This window comes from Ovis aries, chromosome 22 (assembly GCF_016772045.2).
Source record: "Ovis aries strain OAR_USU_Benz2616 breed Rambouillet chromosome 22, ARS-UI_Ramb_v3.0, whole genome shotgun sequence".
NCBI classification, from domain to species: domain Eukaryota; kingdom Metazoa; phylum Chordata; class Mammalia; order Artiodactyla; family Bovidae; genus Ovis; species Ovis aries.
This window is the reverse complement of record NC_056075.1, coordinates 46901143-46923121: the sequence shown is the minus strand read 5'-3', so window position 1 is coordinate 46923121 and position 21979 is coordinate 46901143. Positions and strand designations below refer to the sequence as shown.

At 50.2% G+C, this 21979-nt stretch overlaps 1 protein-coding gene across 7 annotated transcripts in view; it reads right to left on the bottom strand.

The window, feature by feature from the left end:
* Positions 1-21979, bottom strand: part of PTPRE (protein tyrosine phosphatase receptor type E) — a 179630-nt gene that overhangs the window by 66892 nt on the left and 90759 nt on the right. The window contains exon 1 of one of the 7 annotated variants that reach the window (XM_060404830.1): positions 17845-18668. The exons of the other annotated variants lie outside the window; for them this stretch is intronic. The gene's annotated coding sequence lies outside the window, so the exon portion shown is untranslated. Of the gene's footprint in view, positions 1-17844; positions 18669-21979 lie in introns of those variants that run through there. 7 annotated transcript variants of the gene reach the window in all.

Sequence of the window (21979 nt, the reverse complement as noted above, 5' to 3'; positions counted from 1 at the left end):
AGGACCTCGGGTACAACCCCAGGGCAGGATGCTCCGGGATGTTTGCCAAGCAACGGCTAGATAATGAGTGAATGAGTGGACAGGCTTAATCAGGACACACCATCAAAGAGCCACAGAGCGGCAGACCCGTGCTGCAGGCTGACATTCTGGCTATGGAAGGCAAACCCCACAGAGGGCCCTAGATGTACGGCGTTTATAGAAGCAAGAGCAACCTGGAGTGGAGTCTTGCCTCACTGCTTGCTCCTGGAACTTTGGGACTACCAAAGGCCTGGGACAAGCCTGGGGGGACAGGGAAGCTGGAAACACATTTCCTGCACTGTTGTCAGGGGATCAGCAACTCCGCCCTGCCCCACTCAGCTTCTGGGAACAGACGAAACGCGTGCATCGCCACGGCCACACAAGTATAGATGGGGCTGTGTGAATGAGACCCGTTCTGACTGGACCACGAGATGGGAGGTTTAAGAGGCAGGACACAGGGAGCTGGAAGATGAAGATTCTACGTCCAATGTGCGGCCGGGTGGATCTGTTTGCCTGGTCTGTCTCCCCGGCCTCTGAGTCCCCTCGGCACTGCAGTCTGATGGCGCACAGTAGGTGCTCAATGCACGAGCCTGAACGTCTGCCTTCTGTTTTCTTGGCTGCGTGCCCTCCCTGCCCACACCCTCCGCACCCCAGCAGAGTCAGAGAGGAACAGGAGGGGCTCCACCATCTGTCTGGCTGCCTGGTCCGGGGTCGAGGTGGGCTCTGCGCCCTCTGTCCCTGTGCCCCCAGACCCCGGCCAGCACAGGTCCCAGCAGCAGGACGACAGGGATGGGCCACCGTCACTACTCTGAACAAGGTGGACACGCTCCTCTAAAGTGCGTCTGAAGGAAAGCGAAAGTCACAGCGATGCGTTCAAGATGAGATGGCAGCAGTTTGGTGACAGGGCCCTCCTGCCTGTCCAGCCACGCCCCACACCTGCTTGGGGGCGGGGATGTGCTTCTCCTCCTGGAGGCCGACTGAGAGGCTAAAATTCACTGTAGCACGGAAGCCATAAACCCAAGCCTGTCGGTGCAAGGTGACCCACAGACAGTCCAGGTTTGATGTGTGTTGTGTTTCGAAAAAAAAAAAAAATGTTTTAAGCTATAATTCTGTGCAGTCAAGGGCATAGACTTTAGCCGATGGTTTGATGGGTCTCAATAAATGCATACCCCCATGTGATCAACACGAAGAGCCTTTGCCATTTTTCTAGAAACTTCCCTCTTGCCCACTCTTTCCCCACCCCAAGAAGCACATGCTGTTTTGGTTTCTGTTTACGGAGATGATTAGCTCTGTTCTTGAACTTCCAATAAACGGAACCATAATACTCTTTTGTGTCCAGCTTCTTCAGTTCAACAGGTTTCTGAGGCTCATCTGCATTGCCGCAGGCATCGGAAGGCAGCCCTGCTCCGCTGAAGAGCTTCCCGCTGCACCACTACCCATTCTCCTCTTGATACTCATTTGGGTTGTTTCCCAGTCTTCTTGATATTATGAGCAGAGCTGCTACGGACTTCAGTACAAGTCTTTTTTGCGGATAAGTGTTTTTCATTCATTTAAAGTGAATGCCTACAAGTGGAATTGCTGTGTTCAAGGACGAGGTGTACGCTGATGACTTAAAAGGATTTAAATTAGCTTGAAATATGTAAAAAGAGGGGGAGAATCTACATAACGTCTGGGGACCTGGCTTCTCCTGGGAAAACCAGGTGTGGCCTGAATTCCTGTGAGGCTGTGTGTGTTGGTCCCTCCCCGGAATCTGGACGGGCCCCTACTCCTCCTTCCTCACACAGCCTGCGGCTGCCACTCCACAAAGGGACACTCAATCCCCGTGTCATGTCCGGATTTAAAGTGTGTCTCTGTCCCCAGCACTTTTGCTTAGAACACCAACGACTGATGCTGTAATCAGGGGCGGGGGAGGGGGCGGGGGCGAGCCTGAATTTCCTCCTGACTCAAAGCAAGAAGTTTTAGGAATTCCAAATGAAATGCTTCCTTTTTAGACCATGACTCTCCACCGCTGTGGGAGGATTTTCACTTGGTTCCATCTTCTTTAATATGCCGCAGTTGCACAGTTTTTTAATCTTCTTTTATTAAAAGTAAATCCACCCTCCTTGCCCAGGTCTCCTGTGTAACTGTCTAATTAGGGCAGAAGGCTGGCCCAGCCCAACAGGGTGGGTCGCTGTCCCTTAAGAGGGAAAGACTTCAAAGAAGTGCCGACATCTTCTGGAAAATGTTAATTGGGAAACAATGTGCATGAATTATTTATAACCGCACCTCTGGTTATTTGGAAGAAAAATTTGCCCGCAAATTGCAACTCAGGAAAGAACTCTCCATCTCTCATAACCCCAAAAACCTCTGTTTCGGAGCCTCCCTGGACACCCCACCCACGGTGGACACACAGCGCTGTTGCGCTCAGTGGGGCTGTGGGGACCAGGGTCCCTCCTGAAGGCCTGGCCCACTTCCTGCCTGAAGCAAGGTCGCTCGGGTCTCATCTCAGTAAGTCCACTGTCCATTTATGCATTCACTCCTGCATTCATTCAGTTACGTACTGGCACCTACTGTACAACAATGGATGAAATCAACAAGACCTCCATCAGGGACCTCTCTTCAAACGCCTCCTCTTTCTACTGCGGGGCTGTTTTGTTTATAGAATTGCTTTTCTCAACAGGCCCTACTCCTGAAAGTTGACTTCTACCAAGATATTTTCCACCACCTGCCCCAGGGGCACTCAGGAATAAGACTCTCCTTCCATTTCTCAATTATCCCAACAGTTCTCTAGTAGATCCTACCTGGTATCTGTCCAGACCACACAGGCTTAGATCCACAGGACAACTCTGTTTCCTCTCCCCATAGTTTTCGGGGGAGTCTGTTCTCTCCGCCACCCTCCACTCCGCTAATTGATTCTTTTCCCTCTGCTAAGGCTAAACACTTTAAGGCTAAAATAGTTCCAGGGTTCCATTTTTCGTTATTGATGCTCTGTTGGTAAACTACAATCAACACCATATAATTATGGAAAATTATAACAGCAACACAGCAGTAAACCAAAAAAAGGTACCCTTCGGGAATATTAATAAATAGATACTCTTCTCTTTAATAAAAACTTCATGCCTATTTCATGAAATGGTTTGCTCCCACACTGGGGAACATCATGGCACTCATGAATTTTTAAAGGAACACCAATCTGAGTACGGCCAGCAGCCAGGAATAGAGATTTGTTTATGTGTTCATTCATTCAACAAATACTTACCGAGTGTCTCCTGGACACAGAGCATAGAAGGAGGCCTTATGTAATCAACAAGAGCAGATAGCGATGTTGCCTTCAGGGGATTTCTACCCTGACCAGGGACCAGCCTTACTCTGAAAAGAACGTCTGTGGGTCAGGATAGGGTGTGGGGTGTGACGGTACCTGCCCTCTCGGAAGCCTGATCCCCTCTTGCATTCGACGTCCTGGGTGAGGCGGATGCCTTGGGGAGCAGCCGCGCATTCCTCCTTTTGGGAAGCTGCTATGGGTGGGGAACTCTGCCTCTCCCACACCCAACACAGAGTCTGTGCACCCTCACGACCCCGGAACTGAGCAGAAACCCAGGCGGTCAGCAGCAGGGCCACTGGGAGAAGCTGACGTGCAGGCTCCCTTCTGAGGCTGGGGCCGCTTGCTTTTCCCACCTTGGCCAGGAGCTTCACCGGGGTCTTCAGCAAAGCCAGGGTAGCAGGTAGCAGTGGGTATTTCAGCCGTTGGGTCCTGGGGATACTGTGTCTGTTCTCATGGGCAGAGGGCAAGGAGAAGTTGGGTTTATTGGTTGGGAATCTGCTGGACTCCAGAGTTACTGGACAACAGCTTTCCTCAGAGCCATCTTGCTGTCCCCAAATAGCCCTTGACGTTTGCTGGGAGGCTCATTACTGTGAGCCTGGGATCGTCTCCCAGGCACCCTGGCCTCCTCTCTCACCCCTGGAAACTTTCTTTGCCTCTGTGATCTGGGGCACAGTGCCTGCCTGTTAGGATCCGGGGGGTCCTGCTCTGAGCAGGGGGGCACAGCCACACCCCTCGTGTTCAGGGTGCCGCCTCTGTGCTAGCACATTCCACGCACTCACAGTTGGGTGGTACCCTTCGCGGGTACAGAGCGCCCCTAAGATGCTCACAGCCTAATGGGAACAGACACAGTAATGAGCGTGGAGTTCGAAAGCGGAAGCCTAGAGGGATAGGAGTGTCCAAGAACAAGCTTTCGAGCGATTCAGGTATTATAATTTTATATTTTTATTTTACGGACTCAGCTGTCACTGGAATTTGGAGGCATCAAGAACGCAGGCGGGGCGGGGCCCTGAGTCCACGCACGCGCGGTCCCTGGAACCCCGAAGGCAATGGCTGAGATGACCAGCAGATGGCGCACGCGGGGAGGCCAAGGACGGTCCGCCTGCACCTGCTGGGCGTCGCGGACCTCGACTCAGAAGGTCCCCACCTCCTTAAGGTCAGCATCCTTCCAGGATCACCCCGGAAACGAGGTTTCCGGTCCCTGCGCTGTCCCGCAGGGCAACCCCAACGCCAGTGAGATTATTTGTTCTCTAATCAGCTTTCCCGCCATGCGTTACTGAGTAACTAGCGCTGTGGGATGCGTCTGAGTTCCCCCCAGCGGGTCCCTCACGCTTATTTCCCAGCCTGGAATTCTATTTCACAATCTGTGGATACTCTCTCTTTATGTCGGTGAAGAAATTTAACACTAGAACGGACTTTCCTCGCCTGGAGTGCGAGAAGCTATAAATCAGACAGCGTGCCACGCTCAGGAAACTGGCTTTGCGCCCGCCATAGTGATTCTTCCATACACGTTAAAATTAATTACCCTGGGAGCTACAACTCAAAGTACATGCAAGCAAAGTGGTGGACAGGGGCAGAAGCGGCAGCCAATTAAGACGGAAGACTTTCAGGATATGCTGGCCCCTCCCCTGCCTTCCACTGACTGGGATCAGTTATCAGTTATTTAAAAAACTGATTGAGGACAACTGCTATGACATTTGTATTTGAGGGAAAGACAGACAGAGAAAGAGGCTGGGAGGGCAGGGAGGAGAGGAGAGGGGGTCTGTGTGAGGGGGGAAGGCTGGACAGGGTGGGGGCGGCCTGTCTGCCTGTCCCCAGTGGGGTGACATGCCTGTGCCCCCCCGGGGCAGCTTTTTATTCCTCAAAGGGAAACGTCGGTTCTGGAACCAAGCTGCTCTGCTCTCTCCCGCCTCCCAGGCTGGCTTCAGGGGCCCCCGGCCCTGCCACTTTCCAGAAGAGGTCACCCATCCAGTGTGGAGTCATCTCTGTGTGAGGCTCTGGCCAGGCCACGAGTGAAGAAAATGAGTGAACAAGGGCTCTGAAGCCACCAGGTCTCTAGGCTGGGACACTGACCTGGCTCACGACCATCACAGAACCTAGGCCCCGGGGGGCTGCCCAGGAGGCCTGGCCAAATGAATGCCCCTCCTCACCGCGAGCAGAGGGACCACACGCCCTGCTTGCCCTGGGCGATCTCAGTTATGCCTATCTCCAGCCTAATTATCAAGTATCCTTTTTCTCTCCCAAAGCATCAGAGCTTGGACGATCCCCTGTGTGTCCACTTGACTAGGAGGGATGGATAGAGGTGAGGTCACCAGGGTGGCACAAGAGAGAAATTTGAGTCTTCGTCTGAGAATTGACTCAGCAGATACAGGCTAAATAAATCCCCCTGAATCTAATTAGTGGCATTACACAATTAGGGAGATGGAGAATCCCCAATTTTAAAATCCCCAATTATTTCATTTCTTCCAGCATCCTTTCAACTACAGCCGCTCTCCCAGCAGCATAGAAGTCAGTGGAAGCAGCCTGGACCACCAGTTGGCAACCCGAGCTCTGGGCCACTGGCTGTGTGCCCCTGGGCCAGCTTGTGCCGTCTCTGAGTTTGTAAAATGACAAATAATGACCTCAGGAGACCAGGGGGAGAGTCTGTAAGATAAGAGAGCCTTTCCACCCTTTCTGGAATGTGGATAAACATTTAAAAAATATGTTCTGCTCAAAGGCAGCCAAACAGAAGCAACAGAATCCATTTCATTTAGAGTCCTTCCATTTAGACTTAAGCTCTGAGTAGGGGAAGGAAACCTATGAGAGGCCTCAGTTTTCAGTCCCAGAGGCATAAAGCCCCAGGTGGGCCCTGCCGGTCTGGGACAGTGAGCCACCTGGGGTTCATCCACCCACCAGCAGGGTCTGGCAAGCATGGACTGACCCAGACAGCTCGCGTCCTGGACACCAGGGGTCTTCATGCATCCCTGTTGTGCCGTGTCCCAGGCAGGCGCACACGGCATAGAGCCGGCCGTGGTGTCCCCAGCATGGGGGTGAGGGCAGCCTTCTTTCCCAGAGGGGAACTATCTGCCGCACCCCCATTGCCAGCCCTGTGAACAGCGAGGAGTTCCCCGAGCTCTGAGTTCTACCCCAAGTCAGCACTGGGAGTAGGAAGTTCAGCCATGCAGCGCGTGGGTACCCGAGAAAGAACATGAGCCCATATTTCAGAGACAGGCGTTTCCGGAAGCACAGTGCGCCATGCAGGTGAGGGTCAGGTAAGGATGCTGAGGCTGACCGTGGTGCTGACGTCACAGAGCACCTTCTCTGGCTCAAGACACGGGTCCAAGCACTTTACACATAAACACACATGATGCTCACGGCAGCTCTCTGAGATGGTATGGGCTCTCACATGCTAGTCCTGCAGCAGAGGACTTTGAGGACCAGAGAGGTTAAGTAACCTGCCCAAGGCCACACAGCCATAGAATGGCAGAGCCTGAATTCAAGTCCAGTTACTCTCCAACAACCAGACTTTGGAAAACCACGTCTCTGAGGTCGAAATGAGCTCACCAGACCTGGGAAGCATTCTGAAACACTGTAAGATTTTATCAGGACAGGCATAGGGAACAGACGACTCCATCTAAACTGACAAGCATTTCCTTTCAAGATAAATGGACACACATTCTGTAAATTCCAAAAATTCCCTGAAAATATTTACTTTAACTCTCCTACCACCAATATGACCAAAAACAAAGAAAAAAAAACCTCATGAATTGGTTTGGCACTAATGGATGTTAACATGTTGTGGGTTTGAGATCCCAAACAGATCAACTCAGATACTTCCTCTTATCTCCTATACCTGGGAAATGATCCTGCATCATAAAATAAGTACTTCATAAATATTTGTTCATTGAGGGAATGAAATGGGCCAAAGGTTTACCCAAAAAAAGCCCGAGCTGAGTTTTCTTCAATCGGTTATCTCTATAAACACCAGCTTGTTGCTCAGCTGCTCAGTCGTGCCCGAATCTTTGTGACCCCACAGACTGCAGTACACCAGGCTTCCCAGATGCATCTCCTCAAATATTTATCTACTTAGAATCACAGGACTTTATGTCCTTTGAGAAAGACTCCTTGTTCTGTTACCCCCCAGAAAGGAAGAAAAGAAACCTCAAAGGAAATGAATGTCACAATCTGCTAGGCAGACAGGTAACAGGAAAATAGGAAACAGGCCCTGAGAGTTGAGTTTATTCAACAGTGTTTAGAAACGCTGAGGTCAAGCAAAGGCTGACCACCTCACGCATGATGACGCTGGTCGTGGCTGTCTCAGACCGAGTCTCTTTTAAGCAAGGAGCATGGAATTGATGCTTTTGAACTGCGGTGTTGGAGAAAACTCTTGAGAGTCCCTTGGAGAGCAAGGAGATCCAACCAGTCCACCCTCAAGGAAATCAGTCCTGAATATTCATTGGAAGGACTGATGCTGAAGCTGAAACTCCAATCCTTTGGCCACCTGATGCAAAGAACTGACTCCTTGGAAAAGACCCTGATGCTGGGAAAGATTGAAGGCATGAGGAGAAGGGGATGACAGAGAATGAGATGGTTGGATGGCATCACCGACTCAATGGACATGAGTTTGGGTGGACTCCGGGAGTTGGTGATGGACAGGGAGGCCTGGCATGCTGCAGTCCATGGGGTCACAAAGAATTGGACACGACTAAGTGACTGAACTGAACTGATGAGGAGATGGAAGGAAGGAGCAGAGAGGAGAATGCTTTAAGGCAGAGCTATCACAGAAAGAAGAGTCTTTTCTGGCGAAAGAGTCTTTCATGGGACTTGGCACAGTCCTGAGGGGCTTGGGGGCTTCATTTTCCTGGTGGAGGGTTCCTCCATTGTTCCATCCACTCAAAGGCCTGCTGATTGCTGTCCTGCAGTATTCCAGGTCTGGCAAAGTCACCCAAACAGAAAGAGAGACCAGGAGCCCTGATCAGGTGTCTCCCCACTCCATGCAGGGAAGCTTTAAATAAAGATGCGGTCCTGTATTGACATAGCAACAATATTGCTCCATTGCATGTGTATCTAAAAGCTACATAACAATTTAGCAAGCTTGAAAGACTATGAACCTCCTGATTTCTTCTTGGCTCAGACAGGAGGAAACAGACTTAAATTTAGTAGTGATTTTTCAAGTCAAAGTTAGTTAAGTACCTAAGGAGCACGTAGAAGTTGATTGTGTGTAAAATTCTTGGATTTACCCTTGCCTGTGAGTGTCTGCTTTTCCTCGGTCTGTGAAATTGTGCTCAGGGACTCCCAGGTGCCAATCCCCACTGAGGCCGGAGCTCCAGAGAGACAGGCCAGGGACTCACTCTGGCCTTGCTGTTCAGTCTCTCAGTTGTGTCCAACTCTTTCTAACCCCAAGGACTGTGGCACTCCAGGCTCCTCTCTCCTCCACTGTCTCCTGGAGTCCGCTCAGATTCATGTCCATTGAGTTGGTGATGCCATCCAACCTTCTCATCCTCTGTCATCCCCTTATAATCTTGCCCTCAGTCTTTCCCAGTATCAAAGTCTTTTCCAGGGAGTCAGTTCGCATCAGGTGGCCAAAGTATTGGAGCTTCAACTTCGGCATCAGTCCTTCTAATGAGTACTCAGGGTTGATTTCTTTTAAGATTGACTGGTTGGATCTCCTTGCAGTCCAATGGACTCTCTAGAGTCTTCTCCAATACCACAATTCAAAAGCATCAATTCTTCGGCGCTCCGCTTTCTTTATGGTCCAAGTCTCACATCCGTACATGACTCCTGGAAAAACATGAAGTGGCTTGGCACTAACAGATGTTAACATTAGTTTTGACTATTAGGGACGTTTGTCAGCAAAGTAATGTCTCTGCTTCTTAATACACTGTCAAGGTTTGCCATAGCTTACTTTGGTCTTAGGAAACCCAATAATTTCATTACTGTCCCCTAGATACAGTGGAAAAGGACAGACAGCCCACCTGCAACAGATGCCATACTGGGCTGAACTGCGTTCCCCCCAAATTCCTGTCTGCCTGGAACCTCAGAATGTGGCCTCTTGGGAAATACAGTCTTTGCAGATGAGAACAGATCTTTTCATTTTAAGATGAGGCCATAACGGACGAGGGTGGGCCCTAACCTAACGGGTGGTGGCCTTAGAAGCAGAGGAGAGGTGCACAGAGGGAAGAACGTGTATGATTCATAACACGTGATACATATTTGATCTTCATCCCGGCTCCTGGCGTAAGTGTGTTAGTCAGTCAGTTGTGTCTGACTCTTTGTGACCCTCAAACTGTAGCCCTCCAGGCTTCTCTGTCAAGCAAGAATACTGGAGTGGGTTGCCATTCCCTTCTCCAGAGGATCTTCCTGACCTAGGGATTGAACCTGGGTCTCCTGCATTGCAAGCAGTCTTTAATGTTTGAGCTACAGGGAAGTCCTATAATTTCCCTTAAAGCCCTTGGAATGTCTTGAGTGATAAGAACACTAGAAGCATCTTTGATTCTATTATTTGATCTCTGACCCTGGTTTCTGACACAGGGCTCCTAAAACCCTTTCAAAGGCCTGGCTGATGGGCGTATCTTTTGCTCTAATGAGGCCACTCTGTGTGGGCTCCTGAATGGGACCAGTCACTAGAAAGACCAGCCTGTGATTAGAAGCTTGATATTTTTACCCTCGCTCCCCCCCTTCTCTTGAGAAGGGACAGAGTGCTGGGAACAGAGGTAAAGACCCTGATGCTGGGAAAGACTGAAGGCAAAAGAAGAAGACGGAGGCAGAGGATGAGATGGTTGGATAGCATCAGTGACTCAGTGGACATGAATTCAAGCAAACTCCAGAAGATGGTGAAGGACGAGGAAGCCTCATGTGCTGAGTCCATGGGGTCACAAAGAGTCGAACATGACTGTGATTGAACCAGTCAATCAGAAAGGAAATAAACCCTGAATATTCATTGGAAGGACTGATGCTGAAGCTCCAATACTTTGGCTACCTGATGCAAAGAGCTGGAAAAGACCCTGAAACTGGAAAGATTGAAGGCAGAAGGAGGAGACGACAGAGGATCAGATGGTTGGATGGCATCACTGACTCAATCGATATGAGTTTGAACAAGCTCTGGAAGATAGTGGAGGACAGGGAGGACTGGTGTGCTGCAGTCCATGGGGTCGCTAAGAGTCGGACATGACTTGGCAACTGAACAACAACAATGCCTGCTGATGAAGCCTCCATAAAATATCCCAGCAGTGTGGGCTTTGGAGAGCTCCCAGGTGGGGTGAACACATCGGTACCTGAGTTGGGTGACACCCCCCAGCTCCCCGGGGACAGAAGCTCCTACCCTCAGAACTGGCCGTGCGCCTCTCCCCCAGACCTGGCCCTGTGCCTCTCTCCATCTGGCTGTTCATCTGTATCCTTTATAACATCCTCTAAAAAGCTGGGAAATGTGCTGAGTTCTGTGAGCTGACCTGGCAAATTAATCGAGCCCAGGGAGGGGCTTGAGGGAGCCTTTGCTTTCGAGCCGATCAGTCTGAAGCCCAGACGACAACCTGGACGTGCGACTGGCATCTGATGGGGGGGGGGGTGGTCTCTGGGGACGGAGCCCTTCACCCAGGGAATGTGAAGCCACTTCTGGATGATGTCAGAATCCAGGTCCACTGCAGGAGGCCCAGCTGGTGTCACGGAGAACCGCTGGGGTGGGGAACCGCCAGCCGTCTGAGAACCTCCACACATTCTGGGGCCAGGAGCGTCAGAAGTGACGAGTCCTGTGCAGACATGAAGGAGACATACCAGAGCAAAGAAAGGCTGGATTTTTCTTTTTCTAAAACACCTGTGAAGATGGAGGCAGAGACTGAGGCAACGCAGCCACAAGCCAAGAATTGCCAGGGGCCATACGAGCTGGAGGAGGCCGGAGGGACCCTCCTCTGGAGCTTTCAGAGGAAGCCGGGCCCTACTGACAGCTTGATTTCAGAGGCCCAGCCTCCAGGTCCGTGAGAGACGCGTTTCTGCCCTTAGTGACGGAGTCCGTGTTCATGTCCTACAGCAGCCCTGGGAAATGGATACAGACGCCGAGCTAAGATAGTTGGGACAGTGTTTCTAAAATGCCTCTAGCTCCCTGTCGGCTGGTCTCCCCCTTCCCTGGCTGTGGGATCCTTCCCGGTCCTTCCAGACCTCCTCCTTCCTCCTCTCCCACACCCATTGGTCATCAACCTTTCACATTCTTCTTGCAGTTAACTTCCCACCTTTCACTTGCTCTGTCTGCTCACCCTGAAGGTCAAGGCCTCCTTCACCTCGCGGGGCAATCATGAGAATTCGGTGAGGAGCCACAAGAAGCAGTGTTGGGTGTGCCCCCCGGGGCACACGGGGAGGCAGTGGGGGCAGCCAGGTTGCTCTCCCAGGGCTGGTCAGCCTGGTGCCTGTCGTCCACCCTGCGCCCCTTCCCAAGGTGGGCCAGCCCACATGCCCCGCTCTCTGCCCAGGGGCCTTCAGCAGCAGTTCCCATGCGCCTGTGTCCTCCCGGCAGCATCACAAGATCTGCCTCGCCATCCACCCATTACTGTCAGTCGCTCAGTCATGCCTGACTCTTTGCAAACCCATGGACTGCAGCCCACCAGGCTCCTATGCCCATGAGGTTTTCCAGGCAAGGTTACTGGCGTGGGTTGCCATTTCCTTCTCCAGGAGAGAAGGGACCCAGGGATCCCGACCCAGGGATCGAACCCAGGGATTGAACCTTCCTGACCCAGGGGTCGGGGAGAAGGGACCCAGGGATCCTGACCCAGGGATCGAACCCAAGTCTCCTGCCCTGCAGGCAGATTCTTTACCGACTGAGCTACAAGGGAAGCCCAAAAGAAACCAAATACATGTATCGAAAAGGAAATCCTATCATTAGCATAAATAAGAAAACCAGTCTTGTTAGCATATATAGAGATGATCTTAACAATCAGTTCAGTGGGGAAGGGGAAGACATTTGCACTGAACATTGGCCCCGAGGAAGGCTCTTGGGCCAAAGCCTGTTCAACAGGCTTTGAAGACACAGTGACATCAAACCGGGCCTCTCCCTTTGAGCAAGAGGAAGCCTGGAAGGGAACAAAGAAGGAAAGGGCTTTCTCCTTTCCTCATTCAGAGTTGTTCGCTGCTGTGTTCTCTTGCTACCAAAAACCATCTCAGGACTTGTATGCATCAAAGGGCCCGAGCAAGAACGTGAAAAGACACCTTGCAGAATGGGAAGACGTATTTGCAAATTACAGATCTGATAAGGAACTGGCATCCAGAATATACGCAGAGCCCTCAACACTCAACAACAGGAAAACAAATAACCCAGTTACAAAATAGATAAAGGACTTGAATGGGCATTTCTCCAAAGAAGATACACAAATGGCCAACAAGCACATGAAAAGATGCTCAGCATCACTAACTGTTAGGGTAATTTAAACCAAAAGTGTCAGTCTGTCAGTCACGGCTGACTCTTTGAAACCCTAGGGACAGTAGCCTGCCAGGCTCCTCTGTCCGTGGGATTTCCCAGGCAGGAATACTGGAGTGGGTTACCGTTTCCTTCTCCAGGGGATCTTCCTGATTTGGGGGTGGAACCTGTGTCCCCTGCCTTATAAGCAGATTCTTGACTGTGTGAGCCACCAGGGAAGAGAAATGTAAACCAAAACAAAACCACGATAACTTACCACTCACACCCACTAAAATGGCTGGACTTCAAAAATTATCAGAAAACAACAAGTGTTGGTGAGAATATGGAGGCACAGGAATCCTTACGCTGGCGGAATGCAAAATGGTGCAGCTGCTGTGGAAACAGTCGAGAGGATTCCTCCAACAGTGAAACCGCTCTGTCCCCAGTAACTCCACTCTTGGGTATACATCCAAGAGAACTTCAGCAGGAGCGCAAGAACCTGTACACCAATATCCACAGCAACGCTCTCTGCAACAGTCCAAAGGCAAAAGACCATCCAAACGTCCATCAACCGATGAATGGATAAGCTGAATGGAACCGTGGCAAGTGTGTACAATGAGCTATTAGGCAGCCACGCAAAGGAATGAGGCATGAACAGCTGCTACAGCGTGTGTGACCCCCCAAAACACAAAGGGAGGTGAAACAGATCAGACGAGAAGCTCACCTACTGTCTGATTTCATTCCCACGAAATAGCAGAATCCACCAGTCCACAGCAATCAAGAGAGACAGAAGTCAGACACATGATCGCCAGGGGCTTGGGCGAGGGGGAAATGGGATTATCTGCTTAATGAGTACAGAGGGTCCCTTGGGGTGATGAAAATGTGCTGAACTAGGCAGACACAACAGCTTTACAACATTACGAAGGTAATAAATGCCATTGAACTGTACTCTTTAAAGTGGCTAGCTTTTGGTTATGTGAATTCTACCTCAATAAAGACAGAGCATCCCAGGAGTGCCACATACTGTACTTCGGGATAACGGGCACTTTCACCAGGCTGGCTTCCAAGACCCCCAAGAATAAAAACATTAGAAGAGATCCTGATGCTGGGAAAGCCTGAAGGTGGGAGGAGAAGGGGATGATGAAGGATGAGATGGCTGGATGGCATCACCGACTCAATGAACATGAGTTTGAGTAAACTCCGGGAGATAGTGCAGGACAGGGGAGCCTGGCGTGCTGCAGTCCATGGGGTCACAAAGAGATACGACTGAGCGACTGAACAGCAACGACGGAGAACATTCAGAGAAGGCAGTGTGCCTGACATTGGTTGAGTGCTGTGTACTCAGGGCTTTCCCCTGCTCTCTCATTTCATCCTTACAGCAACAATAAGCGATCAGGACCCCTGCGGTCCCCACTTCACAGGTGAGGAAACTGAGGCACGAGAATACTGAGTAATACAGACCAGGAGCTGACAGTGTCCTCTGGGTGGGGACGTGAGGGGTGTTGGAAATGGGGCCGTAGACGGAATATCCCAGTGGGCACGTGGGGCTTCTGTACAGGATCCCAGTCTCCACACTCCACCCATTTCTGCATTAATCGTTTCTCTTGATTAAACACTACTCCTACATACTGCGGGTCCCATTGTGCTAAATTACATGGGGAGCGTGCATTGCAAATTACACTCATGATTAGAAGTTACACGGCAACATTTATACTAATTAAGCTAGGTCTCATTCCTTTTGCTTTAATTTTCAAACCTGGCAGAAACCCAGCGCCTTATGTCCACGTGTGAATGGCCACAAACGGATTGAATAAAACACACTTTCAATTCTCGGCTCTGCAAGATGATTTTAGACTTAAAACTGCTTACAGTACTGTGCTGCCTCCTTTAAAAAAAATTTTCTAAACCTTATTAACAGGATGAATGTGACCAAGTACAGTTCTGAAATGGAAACCACACAGGCTGCTCTTAAAATCGACAGTGCTACTGTTTGTTTTTAATGCCTTAGAAAACATTTTCAAGAGTCTGTTTTCCCTGAGCACGACTGACTTTTTAAATGTATTTCCCCAAGAAATACAAATGACTGCTACCCAGTGCAATTAGGAGAACATGAAGAAAGAAATAAAAATAGGGACGTTCTACGGAGTCCACTCAGGGCCAGGAGGCTTGCTGAGCACTTTGTAAGAATCTTCTCATCTTGCTCCCTTGGCCACTAAAGAGGGAACTACGCCCTTACAGGGGTCATGTCACCCCCGGAGTCTCAAAGCAAGGAAGTGATGGCTCAGGATTTGGAATTTGCATCTGATTCAAAGCCTGCAGCGCTTTCCCGTGCTTCAAACGAGGAGCTACGCATGCGTGTTTGAAAGAAGACAAAACGTGAGCAGTGATCGCCCCCAAACATCTCAGAGCCAACGGATGTTGCTTCGGTCTCCAGCTCGTGTTCATTTAGGCAGAGACGGCTGCGTGAACACCTGCTGGGTGCTGGGCAGGGTGTCCGGAGCGGGGAAGACGAGGATGACCGAGGGCAGCCTCATCGCCGCCTTCCCGGGCTCTGAGACTGCGGGCTTTTCCGGCCAACCTGCCCGTAGTCACGTCTTCCCTCCCGGGACCCCGTTTCCAATCACTGGGACCTAGAGGGAGTGAGCCCACTGCCACGTGCCCCTGGAAATCACCGTCTCCCTGACCTGGTCGCCTCCGGGGCCCTCCTGCACCGCCACCTTTCCACACACTTCCGGCGACACCCTCCTCACTTGCCCGCGGCGTGGGCTCCAGCACAGGTAAGCAAACGGGGGTGCAATCCGCTAAGCGGGGCGTTCATAGTCTGCTACGGCTCAGCTCTCTGCTCTGCAGGCCCTGGGCCCTGGATCTGGGAGGGGAGGAGGGCTGGCGGGGGCGCTGCCCAGGGGCACAGCCTGGAAATGAAGTCCAAAGGCGGAGGCCGGCCCGCAGCCTGCAGACGTCAGACAGGAGGGCCAAAGGGGTAAGGGAGTTTGTTACTGGGAAGCCAGGTGAGACCATAAGCTCTTCGACCCCGACACCCCTTATTACAGGTGAACATCAAGCCGCCGCAGGTCTGCCCTGCACACCGGGGGCTGACTGGTACAGGTTCCCTGGTCCCTCGTGCTGAGGACGTTCCCATTCACATCTCCCGAGAGCCCGGGAGCCCCCGGGAGGTCCCCGGGGCAGGAAATGGAAGACACAGGTCTCTGCCTGTGTTGTGAAGACTGTTCCTCAGGGGAAGTGGGGGTCCCAAGCAGGCCCAGGATCTGGGGGACAGAACGGGAGCACCCCCAGCCACCTTACTGGCTCCAAAGCCACACTGAGGGAGGTGGGATTTAAATAGCATCCAAAGGAGTAAAATCGTATAAAATCTCACTGTGTGCCTGATTGGGACAAAGTACTATGGGAAGGGGCTTCCCTGGTGGTATCCAGTGGTTAACGATCCTCCTCTCAACGCAAGGGACACAGGTTCAATCCCTGGGCCAGGAAAGACCCCACGTGCTGCAAGACAGCTAACCCACCGGCCGCAGCTACTAAGCCTGAGCTCTGGAGCCTGGGAGCCGCGACGACGGAGCCCGCGCACCCGAGAACCTGCGCGCACAGGAGCGGAGCCTCTGCCGTGCGAGAAGCCCGCGCTGGAACTAGAGAGCGGCCCCCTCGCGGCAACCGGAGAAAAAACCCGCGCAGCAAGGAAGACCAGCACAGCCAAGAAAAATAAATCAGTGATTCTTTTAAAAGTACTATGCGAGAAACAAGGCAGGTCTTCCTTATTCAGAGCCTTTTGCCAGGACATCAACCACCACTTCGTGTGAAAGAACAGGGATTTATAACTGGATGCTCTTTGCTGCCACCTCCCCTAGAAGTGGCCCCTCACGCTTTTCTGTGTGCGGTCCCATACACAACACACACACACACACACACACACACACACACACACACACACACACACACACTCACACACACACTCCTCTGAAACAAAGCACAGCCCAGCAGCACCAAAGTTGTTTGGAAGGTGACAGATGGCTTTTCGTATAAGAGGTAAAGGACTGTGAAGTTTCTCACTCTAGCCTTTCCGACGTGAACTAGCCCAATGTGCTGTCATAGTGCAAACAGCAATGAAAAGGCCAAATTTAAGGTGAGCTGTAGATCCCATTCATGACGTTGCTGGGGTGCCCTTCTAACAGGCGGGGAGGGGGTGCTCCCAGGGAGGAGGTCAGCCCTGACCCAGCAGCTTCCTGCCTCTGTGCGTGACCTCGAGTGAGCAGGTTGAGTCATTAACCGTAACGCTGAGAGGACCTGAGGCCCCTAGAGGAGCGTGCAGGAGCCTGGAGGGGTTCCCTGTACTTTGCTGGGAAAGACTGACATCCCGGGAAAAAACTGATTTAAATGAAACACTTCAGAGGATGCAGCCTCGTATTTGTTCCTCTCATCAGTAAGCCTGTCCTCACCATATGTATCCAAAATCATTCAAGGGCAAGTAGCACAAGCCGTTGAAAAGTAATCTGAATATCCATCAAAGATACAGTCTCTGTGAGAACAGATGCGATTAGAAAATGATGCAGTCTTGATAGAAGCCGCAGGAGAAAGAAAAGGAAAGAGAGAGAGAGAATAAAAGAAGCAAGGAAAGAAGGAAAGGAAGAAAAAAAGAACAGTGGGAGTAGGGAGGAAGAGAAGGAAGAAAAAAACAGAAAAGAAAATCTTTCTCCCATTTTTTTAATTGGTTAGTCAGTTTTCATGTCAAATATTTCCTAAAATATCTTTACAGTTTCCACATTAGCTGAAAGATACATATCCAAAATTTTAAGCATGTTCTCTTTGCTTAAAGAACATTTAGATATTACATTTTAAGCGAGGAGAAAGGACTTTCATATTAAACAGCAATTTAACGCACAGGAAGACATAAAATCTGCACAATTCCTTTGGACAAAACTGTTCACTCACCACCTACACGGATGTTACATTTTACAAACTGGTAGCATAAGCTCACAGACAAACTTAACTGGGAATATAATTGCTATGACATTCCTAAATTAACAGTGAGAGGCAACATTCGATATTACATTTTAAAAGCTGTTGGAAAATGCATTTTTCTCCCAACCTAAGCCAAAGACATAAAGAAGCTTCCGGAAATCCCTTTTCCCATCTGTGTGCCGCATCCCCTGATACTTACAGAGCAAGGCTTTCTGAACAGCCCCGAGGCGATCAACTCATTCAAACCCATGTCCTCGGCACTGGAGTCTCACTGGCTGACAATCGGAACATTTCCAGGCAGGCTACTGATGTGAAAGGCGATACATAATTTACGTGGGTATTCCCTCTGTAGTTCTGTAAAGCTAGCAGCTGCCAGTGCCCAGACTATGTCATCAGAAATCAGAGCCCAAAATCCAGCAGGGGGAAAAAAGTGTCAGGAGAGATTGCTCATCTCTAGTGGAAATCAACACTCACAAATAAAATTATAATTTGCACTGGTGTCGTTTAAGTTTAAAATAAATCAGGAAGAAAGGTGGTGGAGAAACAGTCCGGCTGAAAGAAAGGCATCTTGATTGCTGGCTGCTGCAGTCAGCGGTCCCAGCTGGGTCATCAAAGCCTGCCGGTGCACTGTGCTTGGAAGGGCAGGAGCAGGGAAGGCAGCGGGCGTCCAGAAGCAGCAGGGTTCACAGCCCACAGAGAGCAAGAAAGGGCATGGCAAGACCCATCTAAGTCCCCCACGCTTCAGATTTCCTTTCCAAACAAAAGTTGCCACCAGCGTTCTCTTCCCCCCGGAATTCCTTCAAAGGGAAACAAAACTGAAATTCAACAGAAAGCGAAGAGAACCTGAAGGAAAACTATAGCACTTGTGTGTTGCGTGCCTTTCCCCAGACAGGCTTCCAAGGTAGAAATCTTTTACTCTAGAGTTTCCCACTCAGCTTGGAGGAAATTCTATTTCAGGCACGATGCTGCTTTGAAGAGAGGACTTATAACAGAAAGATCTGCTTTCTCTCTACAGCATTTCCCAAAAGAAAAGGGGAAATGGACCCCCAGTTTTCACTCTCCAGTCTGTTATCTGAAAATCTGAAGCTCCCGAAGCAGCTGCCTGTTCTGACCAAGTTCTTCTTTTGCATTAACGTGGAAGTTTTTGTTTGTTTGTTTGTTTTAAACAGAGCTTCTTTCTTTCACATTCTATGGGTTTAGCTGTATGCCCGGAAATGTGGCCCCTTCATAAAGGAACTGCCTTCCCCGTGGATGGGTTTATTAGAGGCAGGAGGCATGAAGCTGTGCAGACAGGTCTAACCAGTTACACACCTTTCAGAAGGAACCTGGACACAACCAAGGCGCCAAAGCAGCACACAGTGTCTAGAGGATGGTTTGCTACAATGTCTGGCTCCTTCATCACTGTGGTCAATACTGTTACACTTCCTACCGCCAGCCCCAAGCACTGACTTCCTTGTCCTGAGAATTTGATCTGAAGTTCTGTTCACTGAGTGCTTCCTGTATGTCAAGGACTGTGGTAGGTAGTTATATACTCTTTCATTGAACCCCAGTTATTTCTGCCTCCAATAAAGCAAAAATCCAGAGGTGGAAAGGCCAGGAAAGACGGCAGCACAGGTTGACAACAGTCCTGTCCTGTGTGTCCAGGCTTCCAGCAGCTCCCGGAAGAACAGCGTGCACCGAATGCCCTTGGCACCTCCTCATCGGCTAGTCACAGCATCACCCTGCCTTCCCAGGCATCTTAGATGATCACGTTACTTGTCCGTAAATCCATTCATTTTCTGAAAACACCACTTCTCGTTCATTTTCTGTTGATAAGGAATGTCTGAAACAATCATCGGAAACCATCTCTACTGCAGACAACCAATGCTACTTGCCTGCAACAGGATTTGAGATCTCTTTTATTCCCGAAGGGGGCCATTATTTCCACCGGTTGCCATGGTGATGTGATGCTGCAGTGTCGCTGCCGCGGTTTTGCTGCTTCCCGATGCAGTCACACCACACACTTAAGTTGAACCATTTGTCTCACCTCTCCCAGGCTTTTTGGAAAACAAACACCTGACTGCAAAACTTAGACAAATGCTCGTCTCACGCGATGACGAACGGGGACAGCTGAGAGGTCCCTGCGTGCCCGCACCCAGGTTGGCAACAAGATTTCAAACAAGGAGAGGGAGCGTCCAAAAATGCCTTAGTTTTTTTCCTTTGATAATTTAAGCAGAGGTTTCTTTCTATGTCCAGTGACTTGAGAAATGTTTTTCGAAACCCCAAAGTAAGGAGTTTGGGATGAACAGATATATACTAGTTCATACAAAATAAACAACAAGGCCCCACTATATTGCACAGGGGGTTGTGTTCAATATCTTGTAATAACCTATTATGGAAAAATCTGAAAAATATGTATATACATATATATATATATATATATATATATACATCTTAATCACCTTTCTGTATGCCTGAAACTAACACAACATTGTAAGTAAACTTTACTTCAATTAAAACAATGGGGAGCAATAAGTTGCCTGAACCTACTTACTTTGTAATACAACAAACGTTTATTGAATGCCAGGGGAAAAAAAATAAAAGGAAAAGCAACACAGCTGGAAACGAGGAACTGTCCATTTTTATTTTGGGGAGCTCACGCTAACTGAGCCTCTGCCATATTCTCTTTTAAAGCAGCAACTTCATACTCCTATTGGTACCTCTGCTCTCTTGCTTTTATTTGTAACTAGTGGACACGTGGGACTTCCGAGGTGGTGCAGCTGCTGCTGCTGCTGCTAAGTCACTTCAGTCGTGTCTGTCTCTGTGCGACCCCACAGACGGCAGCCCACCAGGCTCCCCCGTCCCTGGGATTCTCCAGGCAAGAACACTGGAGTGGGTTGCCATTTCTTTCTCCAATGCATGAAAGTGAAAAGTGAAAGTGAAGTCACTCAGTCATGTCTGACCCTCAGCCACCCCATGGACTGCAGCCTTCCAGGCTCCTCCGTCCATGGGATTTTCCAGGCAAGAGTACTGGAGTGGGGTGCCATTGCCTTCTCCGCCCAGGTGGTGCTAGTGGAAAGAATCTGCCTAGGAGATAGGAGATCTCCGGTGCAGAAGATGAAGGAGATGAAGGTTCAGTCCCTGGATCAGGGAGATCCCCTGGAGAAGGAAATGGCAACCTGCTCCAGTATTCTTGCCTGGAGAATCCCATAGACAGAGGAGCCTGGTGGGCTACAGTCCATAGAGCTACAGTCCATAGGGTCACAAAGAGTCGCACACAACTGAAGCGACTTAGCACGCATGCAGTAGACACTCATGTTCACACACAAATACATATTCATGTACTTATTTATGAATCCCTGCGGTCTCTAACCTGTGAAGTTTGGCTTAAATAAGAAAGGTGAATATGAGCTTCCCTGGTGGCACAGTGGCAAAGAATCCACCTGCCAAAGCAGGAGACACAGGTTAGATCCCTGGTCTGGGAAGATCCCACATGCCTAGAAGCAACTAAGCCCGTGAGCCACAACTATTGAGTCTGTGGTCTAGAGTCGGGGAGTCACAACTGCTGAGCACACGTGCCCAGAGCCCATGCTCTGCACCAAGAGAAGCCCGTCTGTCGCAATTGGAGAAGAGCTTCCACTCCCTGCAACTAGAGAGAAGCCTGCGCAGCAGCAAAGACCAGCACAGGCAAAATAAATGAATAAAATAACATAGATTTTTAAAGAAAGGTGAATATTACTGGTGGGACTTGCTCATCTGTAAGCCCTGATTTCCAAAAGGCTGAACCGTTCAAGCTGGGAACTCACTTTGAACTCAGGATGCTGGATCTCGGCGGCTCTGGCCCTGAATCCACGTTGTGGGAGGGTGTCTCCCCACCCTCCAGGACAGCCCCCCAGCAGAGGAGAGGGGTGGGGGGTCACCAGGAACATGGCAGGTGGCAACCTTCCTCTGGAGCACACAGACTCCCCAGGCTTCTTTCTGAGCAGACACAGGATGGGTCTGGATTCAGGGCAAGCAGTACTGTGAACAGTGGGACTGTTCTGCTGTGAATGGTCTTGAGTGCCAGCTTGGACGCCTGACAAGACAGCGTTAATCGAAAGGGGCGACATCAAATCACCTGGATTAGGTTTCAGAGGCCACGTCTTAGAAAAGGCCGGTGATTTACTAAAGCCCAACTTTCAGGAAAATGCCAAACCTAAGTCTGGCCCCAATTCATTAAGTTAATCTGAGCTGAACTCAGGTTACCTGTGTACCCTGCTCTTTTTTTCTTCCGCCGCTAGATTTGCTGGTTTGGTATTTGCTTTGTTTTGCCTTTTTCAATTTTTTTTTGCCACGACACTAATATTGCCCAGGCT